At 39.8% G+C, this 9,432-nt stretch overlaps 1 long non-coding RNA gene across 1 annotated transcript; it reads left to right on the top strand.

The window, feature by feature from the left end:
* The first annotated feature begins 3,934 nt into the window (after positions 1–3,934).
* LOC138978983 (uncharacterized) lies at positions 3,935–7,012 on the top strand. The gene is made up of 3 exons (XR_011459878.1): positions 3,935–4,686; positions 5,502–5,644; positions 6,447–7,012. It is a non-coding gene; the product is annotated as an uncharacterized lncRNA (long non-coding RNA).
* The last annotated feature ends 2,420 nt before the right edge of the window (positions 7,013–9,432 follow it).

The following is a 9,432-nucleotide window of genomic DNA, read 5'->3' as shown; positions in this document are numbered from 1 at the left end:
GGTGTGTTCTACTCAAACCACGATACACGACAGGGGAAAAGCTTAAGACGGGAACATAGAAACACAAGCAAACACGCAGATACACAGACAGACAGGCATGGCAACCAGACAGACAGACCTACACACGCACGCACGCACGCACGGACACACGCGCGCGCGCGCGCGCAAACACACACATAAACACAGAAAGACGCATGCACGCGCGCACGCACGCACGCACACACACACACACATACACACACACACATACACACACATACCCACACACAGACGCACGCACACAGACAGACACACACACATACCCACACACACACGCACGCACACACACCGACACACACACACACATACACACACATCCACTCACACACAAACTTTAAGCTGTACTGTCGCACAGAAAACACCCCACATAATTATTCTTGGATCGTGACCAGCACTCAGTTAGCCGCCTCTTTCGCACAGGGTTTCTCTGAAGAAAGTAGGTCAATTTGTTTTAATTAGTTTTATTGTTTATGTGTGTGTATTACTTTCCTAGAGGTAACAAATATCATACGTTCGTACCTCAAGGAGTAACAGTTACAAACCGGCACGGTTGGCCTAGTGGTAAGGCGTCCGCCCCGTGATCGGGAGGTCGTGGGTTCGAACCCCGGCCGGGTCATACCTAAGACTTTAAAATTGGCAATCTAGTGGCTGCTCCGCCTGGCGTCTGGCATTATGGGGTTAGTGCTAGGACTGGTTGGTCCGGTGTCAGAATAATGTGACTGGGTGAGACATGAAGCCTGTGCTGCGACTTCTGTCTTGTGTGTGGCGCACGTTAAATGTCAAAGCAGCACCGCCCTGATATGGCCCTTCGTGGTCGGCTGGGCGTTAAGCAAACAAACAAACAAAAGTAACAGTTACAACATCTCGATTCAAGAACGATTATGCTAAAAACATTGACGAAGCCTTTCACACACACGTTGTTCTGGCAAAATCAATACGGTTTCTATCAGAACCGCCTAGTAACAAATTACGCTCCTTTGCTGCTTCGCTTTATTTTCGTTCTGCGAAAACAACTATCGTTTGTATAAATCTCAAAACTATTCCTTTCGCTTTTTTTTCTTGTCGTTTTTTTTCTCCTCTTTAAATTAAACTTTGTCAGAAAAGCCAAAAGAAAAACACGCCACAGTATAAGGAGTTACTTTAAACCAGGCAAAATGAGGTCACCTAGATACACATGTAGGTCACTGACAACCCATTACTACTGATACAGACAGTTACACTGGCCAAGATACATGCGTGCATTGAGATAAGCAGACAGACCATTACTCGACAAATTGGGGCTCTTGAAAACTGACACAGACAGTTACACTGGCCAAGATGCATGCGTGCATTGAGATAAGCAGACAGACCATTACTCGACAAATTGGGGCTCTTGAAAACTGACACAGACAGTTACACTGGCCAAGATGCATGCGTGCATTGAGATAAGCAGACAGACCATTACTCGACAAATTGGGGCTCTTGAAAACTGATACAGACAGTTACACTGGCCAAGATGCATGCGTGCATTGAGATAAGCAGACAGACCATTACTCGACAAATTGGGGCTCTTGAAAACAGACAGAGAGACAGTTAGCTGGCAGACGTAAGTAGTAAGGAAGAGGTATGCCTCACCCCTTGCGCAGCTGCGCAGCCGCGCAGCCGTATTTTGATAGAAGGTTATAGGTTAAGGTGCCTGTGTTTAAGTAGTGATAAAGAGGGATTGCGTTTAAACGGTTTATTGCGTTTTATATTTTGTCATGTGATTTCATGTGCCTGTACAGACAGGGTGCTCGGTACTAATGACCACTCCAGCTGGGGTAAGCACCAATAAAAAGCAGTAATCCCCTCCCATTTTCTCCGCGCTTCGCGGAGCCCTCTCTTTAATAGCTATGTAGTTTGGTGCCCTGTCAGTGGAGGTGTCAGGATAAGGTAATAAAAATGGTATCCCTACTCTTTGCGGAGCCCCTTCGCCGATAAAACCACCAGAGGTGGGCAGCAGTTAGAGAAGTTTAATAGGAGGCGGTTTGCCTACCCCGAGGGTTGATTAGGGTTTAATGCTTAGATTAGTGCCAGACAAATGGTGTGGGGTGGGTGTGGAAGTTAGCTCGACTGATGAGAGGGCTGGGAGCTGATGTACACATATAAAAAAAGTTTAACAAGTAGAATCAGATAGCTACCTGTTGGTTTTATGTAGGTGGTATAAACATCGCAAGTACATTTTACACCGAACACGAGTTGTTCTACAGTCAGTCATACATAATGTTAGGTTAGAGACTGATCACGTCTGAGTATTGCACCACAGAGATACAAGACCTTACATGCTAGACCATGTTGGTTGGTCAGCACTAAAAATAGAAACGGTTGTTCTACATACAAGGTTTTGATAGGTACACCAGATAAGATAGGTATTATTTTGTTTTTGATATTTATTTTCTTCGTTGTTGCGGTGTTTAATTTTTTTAATTTTGTTGTTGATAGACTATGTAAGAGGTAGGGTTATATGTGTGATGGGAATAAAATGTAAGTGCAAACACACACACACACACACACCTCCGATCACACACACCTCCGATCACACACACACACACACACACACACACATACACACACACACACACATACACACACACATGTGCGCGCGTTTACACAAGTACTTCCAAACAAGAAGGTAAAAAAGTCAGACGTAAAGAGTAACAAAACAATACATAAAACTGCTCACGGTAGCATTCAAGAGTTATACAGACACATAGTTATTAACTTTTCCAATATGATCATTTTATTATAAAAGTGACAGCAGTCTTTTGAATATTAAAAATATTTAAAAAAATTAACATTTTGCATACACATACATTAAACAAACAAAAAAATCCAAATCATGATTGTCAATTTAAAGGAACGAGGTGGTCCCCGGATTAGTTGTCAACTTCATAACCACTTCTTGGTGTCACAGGAAGAGGATTTACGGTTGTGACAGGACAGTAAGCTGGACATGTGGAATACAGGGGTCGCTGTAGCTGCTGAGGGTATTCCTCGCTTTGTGTCGAAGCCGTGGCTGTGGTTGATGGTGTTGAACAGTAGTAGTCTGACGGCGGACACTCTGTGTGATTTTTCGGATGTTTTTCCTCCTGCTTCTCCTCTGTGGGTGACAGAGAAGATACCTGTTGGTGGAAGTCTTCTTTCCTCAGTAAAAACGTGGAGAGGGGCTGTAAAAATCCATATTCGCCACTATGCTGTTCCTACCCGCACCAAAGGTGGGCGTGTTGTCCCCACGAGCGGAGTTGTCTAGCAGGAGTGTATACAGTGAGAAGTTTCAGCTAAGATAGCTTTTGATGGGTCTTGGTCTCCTGCTCGTCTTGCGTTTGAAACGCTGTCACCAAACTGACGGAAACAGGTTTTGGGTTGATACTCTACGATCAGCGTGATGTTTTTAACAATCAACCCGTGCTGCACGTACCAAAACAAGAGGGGTGTAGCTAGCAGAATTTGTTCACCGTGGTAACTCCCTACAAGTGTACGGCGTGGTTGAGATACCCAGCCAGCATGATTCTGCGTGACGCATGCGTTATTTCTGCGTTTTTCATGCGGGGATGCGTACGGCCTCGTGACACCTTCGCTTCGCGCGCGTTACTTTTCGCCAACTTTTACGCAGATTGTCGCATTCGAAACGACTTCACCACGCAGTGTTTAGCACGCATGGATTCAATGAAAAGGTGATTGCAATTTTTGTTTTTCCTAATTTTATACCGTGGGTTTATGCATTTACTTCATGAAATAATTTATTATATTTTATGTTATTAAAAAATATTTACTTTTAAATTTTGGTTATGAATAGTTATTCTTCTTCAAAAACTTCTTTTTTTTTTTTTAGAAAAAAAATTGCATAAAAACTTTCAATCCGTTATTTTTCAGTTTCGGTTAAAAAAAAATGCATTTAAAAGTTTAATAAAAATATTTTTATTTTATGTAATGGTTTTCCCATTTAATTTTTATTTAATCATTTTGTTATTACCAACATTTATTTGCTTAATTGTTATCCTGATTATTTTTATCTTAAAATAAATATGATTATTTTAATTTGTATTATCATTATAATTGTTTTAGCATGTAATATAATTATTGTAATGGGGATTTGGTATTGTTGTAGGAATCAGCTTTCCACAAAATAATGTCGTGGAAAAATCTAGGCAAAGCATAATAAAAATATTATATGAACAGAAAAGATAACTGAAATCTATATGAACACCCATAACAAAACGATAAAAACATTAAAAAAATTCAGATTAAACAAAAAAATTTAAACTAAAGTAACTTTGAAACTAATTATCTACTCAAAATAAAGGCTGATGTTAATGGTTACATAAAATTTGTTCTCAGCATATTTTCATTTTATTTTATTTTGCTTTGGAAGAAAATCTCTATGAAAGTTCAATTTCAGGGGAGACAGTTACCTTGACTGAAAAGAGCAATTTATTGAAGTTATTTCCCTTGTCTGTCAGACTGATTTATTTCTCCAACTTCCTGTTGGCAAGAAGTCTGTCAAATCCACATTGTATCGGCGTTTTTTTGCTTTTTCTTCATATTGACTTGTATTTTTGACTTGCTTATTGGATGCAAGGTAATCTTATCCTTCTCTCTGAAATGAAGATTGACTTCTTTCAAGAATAGGTAAGTTGATCAACTGAAGGAAAGATTTGGGAATTTGAATTTTTGATAGCTCGCGGCTTCGGCTTCCGAGTTTGATGGCAGAGAGAATTTCTCACACTTTCGATTTTTTTTTCGCCTAGAAGAACACTGTTCTATTCATTCATGTTTGTTTTGTCTGAAAGATGGATGAATGAACTAACTTTTCCAAAAACATAAAGTTGATTGATGCAGTGGTTTGTTTTTAAGGAGTTGTGGAAGAGTGAAAATACCATCCGAATCCCGATTCGCGGGTCGCTCACGGCACCATAAAAACTGAATTTTCGTTTATCATTTTATGTCTCATTGTCTGTTTCTTGGTGAACTTTGGTTGGTTCCTAATCTGGTCGAGTCATTGCGGCAGCAGTTGTCAGGAGCTTTAGTAGTAATACTAATAGGCTCTTCATATATCTGGTTTTTTTTTTATTTGTATCTTTTTATTTTTCCACAGATGTTCAACTTTCAGTTCCGCATACTGACATAGACTCATAGTCATAGTGGAATATTCTGTGTCTGAGTCTCGGAAAAGAGAAAAATTACCCTTGTTCCCGAGGCATGCATAGACTAGAGAGGCAGGCAGAGGCTGTGTCAGCGTGTGCAGTGATAAAGTTGAAAAACAGATTTTTTTGAAATAAAAATAAAAAATACATCACAGAGAGAATAAATATACTAATTTAGTGAAATTGAGATGCTTATATTTAATAATTAATATTCCAGTTTTGATGTTTGCGTGTTACTGTTACTGTTAGGTTTGGGAATCAATGTGATCCTATTTAACTTCCAAGTATTTATTTTTTCAGAAAGCTTTGACTTGAGTATGACGGTGCTCACTGCTTGTTTGAACTGAAGGTGAAGAAAGCTGAGATGGACAGTGACCTTAACACCGCCACCGATGCCAGTAACGCAGACTGTCGTTCCGTCCCGGCAAGGTGAAGATGAACAGGTATGGCTCGATAGCAATGAGTGTCTCATTCAGAGTCATTGATACAATGATAGTGACACTGACAGCGTCTTTTTGTTCTGTGACTTTGGCTTATTTTGTGTTTTATTCTTTTAGTTATATAACCAGATGTGTCAAACAAATTCAGCTGATCTCTTTTACTGTTTTAGTGAAACAAATGTATTGTTTCCAGCAAAGGGAAAAAAAATCGGGTGGGGGCGGTTGGTCGATTTTATTTTTATATTTAAATTTTTATTTTATTTTAATAGTTTTATTGATGTTTGTTTTTAATTAACACAGGCATCTCATTGATGAGAAAGTGTGAACTGTGTCCGCGGGATGCCAGAGAAGAGTAACTTTTCATCCAAAGTCTGCAAAATTGAATTTAAAATTTAACCTTTTTGATGAATATTTTTGAATGAATACAAAAAGTTCTAGTGTTTGGAGGAAAAGTTAAGGTCAGTTCAACTTTAAACAAGGATTTTTAGTGTGTGTTTGTTCTTCTGTCTAAAAAAAAAATCTGCTTGAAGTAAATACACACAAAAATTTTCATCTCCAACTGCTGAGTCCCTACATCTTTTTACCCCATCAAATGCCACTCTGTATGCCCCTTTAAAAATTGATTGCAATATATATATATTCCTCATCTTCTCCTGAATTCAAAAATATAGAGATGTCACGTTTACTTTGAACATTTGCTCAGATTGGTTTTTAGTGCTGATGGTTTCTTTTCAGGCCGACAGATTGTCTAAAATATGTATTGCTTCATGTAAATGACTTTTTGTTCTTCTTTTCTTCCATTCAGCGGACACAAGACTACGAGCAGAGCAGAGCGGCAAGATAAACATCAGTTCTTGCTGCTGGAGAAGGTTCTACAGGAGCAGATGGACCTGATGCGACTAATTTAGTAATTGGTCGCCAAAGAATCATGGTGGAGCCAGAGCCTGTGCTACTGTTCGATGGAGTCATCTTTTTACTGTTGAGTGTGGAAGATGTTGAAGGCACATGATGGATCTGTCGAAGGAGTGATCACTGGTAGGTGGCTTTGAATGCTATTGTTGAAGCAGACCAGTCATGCCTGTGCTATTTTCCCCAGATAACTGTAGCAAGATCTTGTGAGAGTGACATGTTATTGTTAGACGCTCTTTAGGCTTTAAATGTTACCTTGAGTGTGTGCTTTTTGGAGGATGCCAGATGTCATCACGGTTCACGGGTGTATCTTAACTGTTCATCAGTTCTCAGTCATGACCAGTTTCCCATTATCCTGGGAATTCATGCAAGGTTTATGCGTATTGGTCACATTTGTGAATTTAACCAACACATTTTGATGATAAAACTATGCTTATGGGTACGCACAATGATGGGCCTCTTTTTCTCATGTGGGGTGCGGAAAATGCATGCACCACTTTGTTTTCTGTGATCATTGCATCTGTGAGAAATAATGCAAATATTGCTCTGTGGCCAGAGCTGCCATCTGCTAGGTTTTCAGGGATGTAACAGAAATTGCTACGCTGTTTCCTCAAGTTCAAAATTGCAAGTGCTACACTCAAGCAAATAATCACAAACATGCAACAGTGCCTTCTTGTGAGTTCTGATTCTCACTTTGTGTAGGCATCGGATTATGGGTCAGAAAAAAATTGTCCACACTGAATAGTATCACGGTTGACGCTCTCTTCTAACTATGTTTGTGCTTTCCAAATGAAGATTTGTGAGATAGTATTGAATGATTGATGCAGGTCACCTGAGGTGTGTGATTACATTTTATGACAATGCTACACTCAATCACCATTTGCTCTTCTGAAAACTTTTTTTTTTAAAGCAAGTGCGATTATTGATTTTTTGTTCCAGGTGACAGTATGATGCTTCCAGATTGAATTGTTTGTATGTGAAGAAGAGCTGTCTGAATATTTGATTTTTGGAATTCAGTTGGCTTGTTTTGTTTGTTTCAGATCCATGACCATGAGCTCGGTGTGGTTGGTGGACATGAACTAAAGACGACTACTGATGCTGTGATGACGAAGGTGTTCCATAGGCTACACGGTTGCTGACAGGGGGCTCTGGGGGAGGGCAGGGAAAGAGACCATGGTGTACGCTGCGACTAAAAGCCATCGACAGTGAGTTGTTTTTCATAATTTGTAAAATCATCCTGGTCCTTTTAGGAAGAAGATAAAATCCATGTCTACAAAACAACAAGTTATTTCTGTCTCAAATTTTGTTCTTTGGAATCAATTTTAAATTTGCCATGTTTCACATGTGAATGATAGTTGTCAAAGCTTTTACGCTTAACATTAAATTGCTAGAAGCCAAGTTCCTGAGCTCATTTGTCAGTGTCATGGATTTTCGACTACATACGAAATAAGGATGTTAGCAAACGGTATGATGTCGTCACATATGCGTCTGCACGTCACAGTACATGTATTATGAATTTCCGAAGGCCCCCAAAGAAAAAGTCATAGTAAAGGTAACTTTAACCACTTGACTGCCTTATGACGGGTATACCAGTCATGCGCTTGTGCAGCCGCAGCGCCTTAGGACGGGTAAACCCGTCTTCTCCGTTCCGGGATTTTCCAGAAATGCTACGTCACTGCTGACACACAAATAGCAGCCAATGGCTTGGTAGGATACCTCATTCTCATGAATAAACATAAATGGTGACGCGGTTTTGCGTTTGAAGGCTATTTTCGGCCTTGTCGACAGGGTATGGGAGAGAAATCTCGACTCGTCAAAATGGCTAACGGTGACTGTCGACCGGGCCCTAGTAGGGAAAAACAAAGCCGGACTGACGCTACAGGCGGTGCAAATGATTATGGATACTGACAGGGGAAGGGGGAGATCTTCTTTCGGACAATTCGTTGGAAACAGGTAGTGATTATAATCCTTTCTTGGAGCGAGCAAAACAGCCACCTGTGTTTGATCCACAGGCACCGGAAGATGCGCCGGGCTGATTTTTCAAAAGTTCATATTTAAACATCATTATAAGCCAAACTAATTATCATTTCCATGATTAGACACTAAAAACAGATTCTTGGTTCAATTTCCTTTAAAAACAACATAGGTTTTACTTACCTACCTACTGCCAGTTTGAAGCTAGATTTTTTTGTGAATTATTACACCCCAAACTCCAATATTCCCTGGCAGTCTGGAATGCACATACCCAAGTTTTGATTGGCAGCGAAAGGGTTAAAACAAATATTAGGGTAGGTATTTTTTTTTACTTCTCTTCTACAAGGATTACAATGTGTTGTAATTTCCTAACTCAAGTATAGTTGGTGTGTTGTAAAAGCGTATGGTGTGTATGCAAGTTTGTGTGTCTGTATGATTTTTAGCAAGTTTACAGGCGTCAGGAAATAAACTTGAGACTTTTCTCAAATCAGTGATAGTTGTTTGATGATCTAAGTTCATGTTATTTTTTGTTTTGTCATGCAGAGGCTGTTCCGTGAAGCTGTACGGGTGCCACAGGTCAAGACCTTGAAGACGGCCGTTCAAGACTGGTTTTTGGAAGCCTGTGATAAAAGAAAGAGACAACAGGCCATGGAAGAGCCTTCATGATTTGGTTTGCAGTAATTGAACTTTGTAATCTCTGTAGGCTTATTTACAATGCTAGTTGCAAAAATTTGATGAATGTAAGATTTGACTCGCCTGAGAAATTGCTAGTGAGTAATTGTATTTCACAGTTCAGGTCTGTGTGGCTGATGGGTAATGTACAGAAGAGTCTGGGGTTTTGTTGGACATTATTTAAGCTAAGCTTTAAACTTCACACTCTTCTACAGATGATGTTCAGACATGATGTA

The sequence above is a fragment of the Littorina saxatilis genome, linkage group LG10, assembly GCF_037325665.1.
Source record: "Littorina saxatilis isolate snail1 linkage group LG10, US_GU_Lsax_2.0, whole genome shotgun sequence".
NCBI lineage: Eukaryota > Metazoa > Mollusca > Gastropoda > Littorinimorpha > Littorinidae > Littorina > Littorina saxatilis.
The sequence above is the reverse complement of the archived record's forward strand: the minus strand, read 5'-3'. Positions and strand labels throughout refer to the sequence as shown.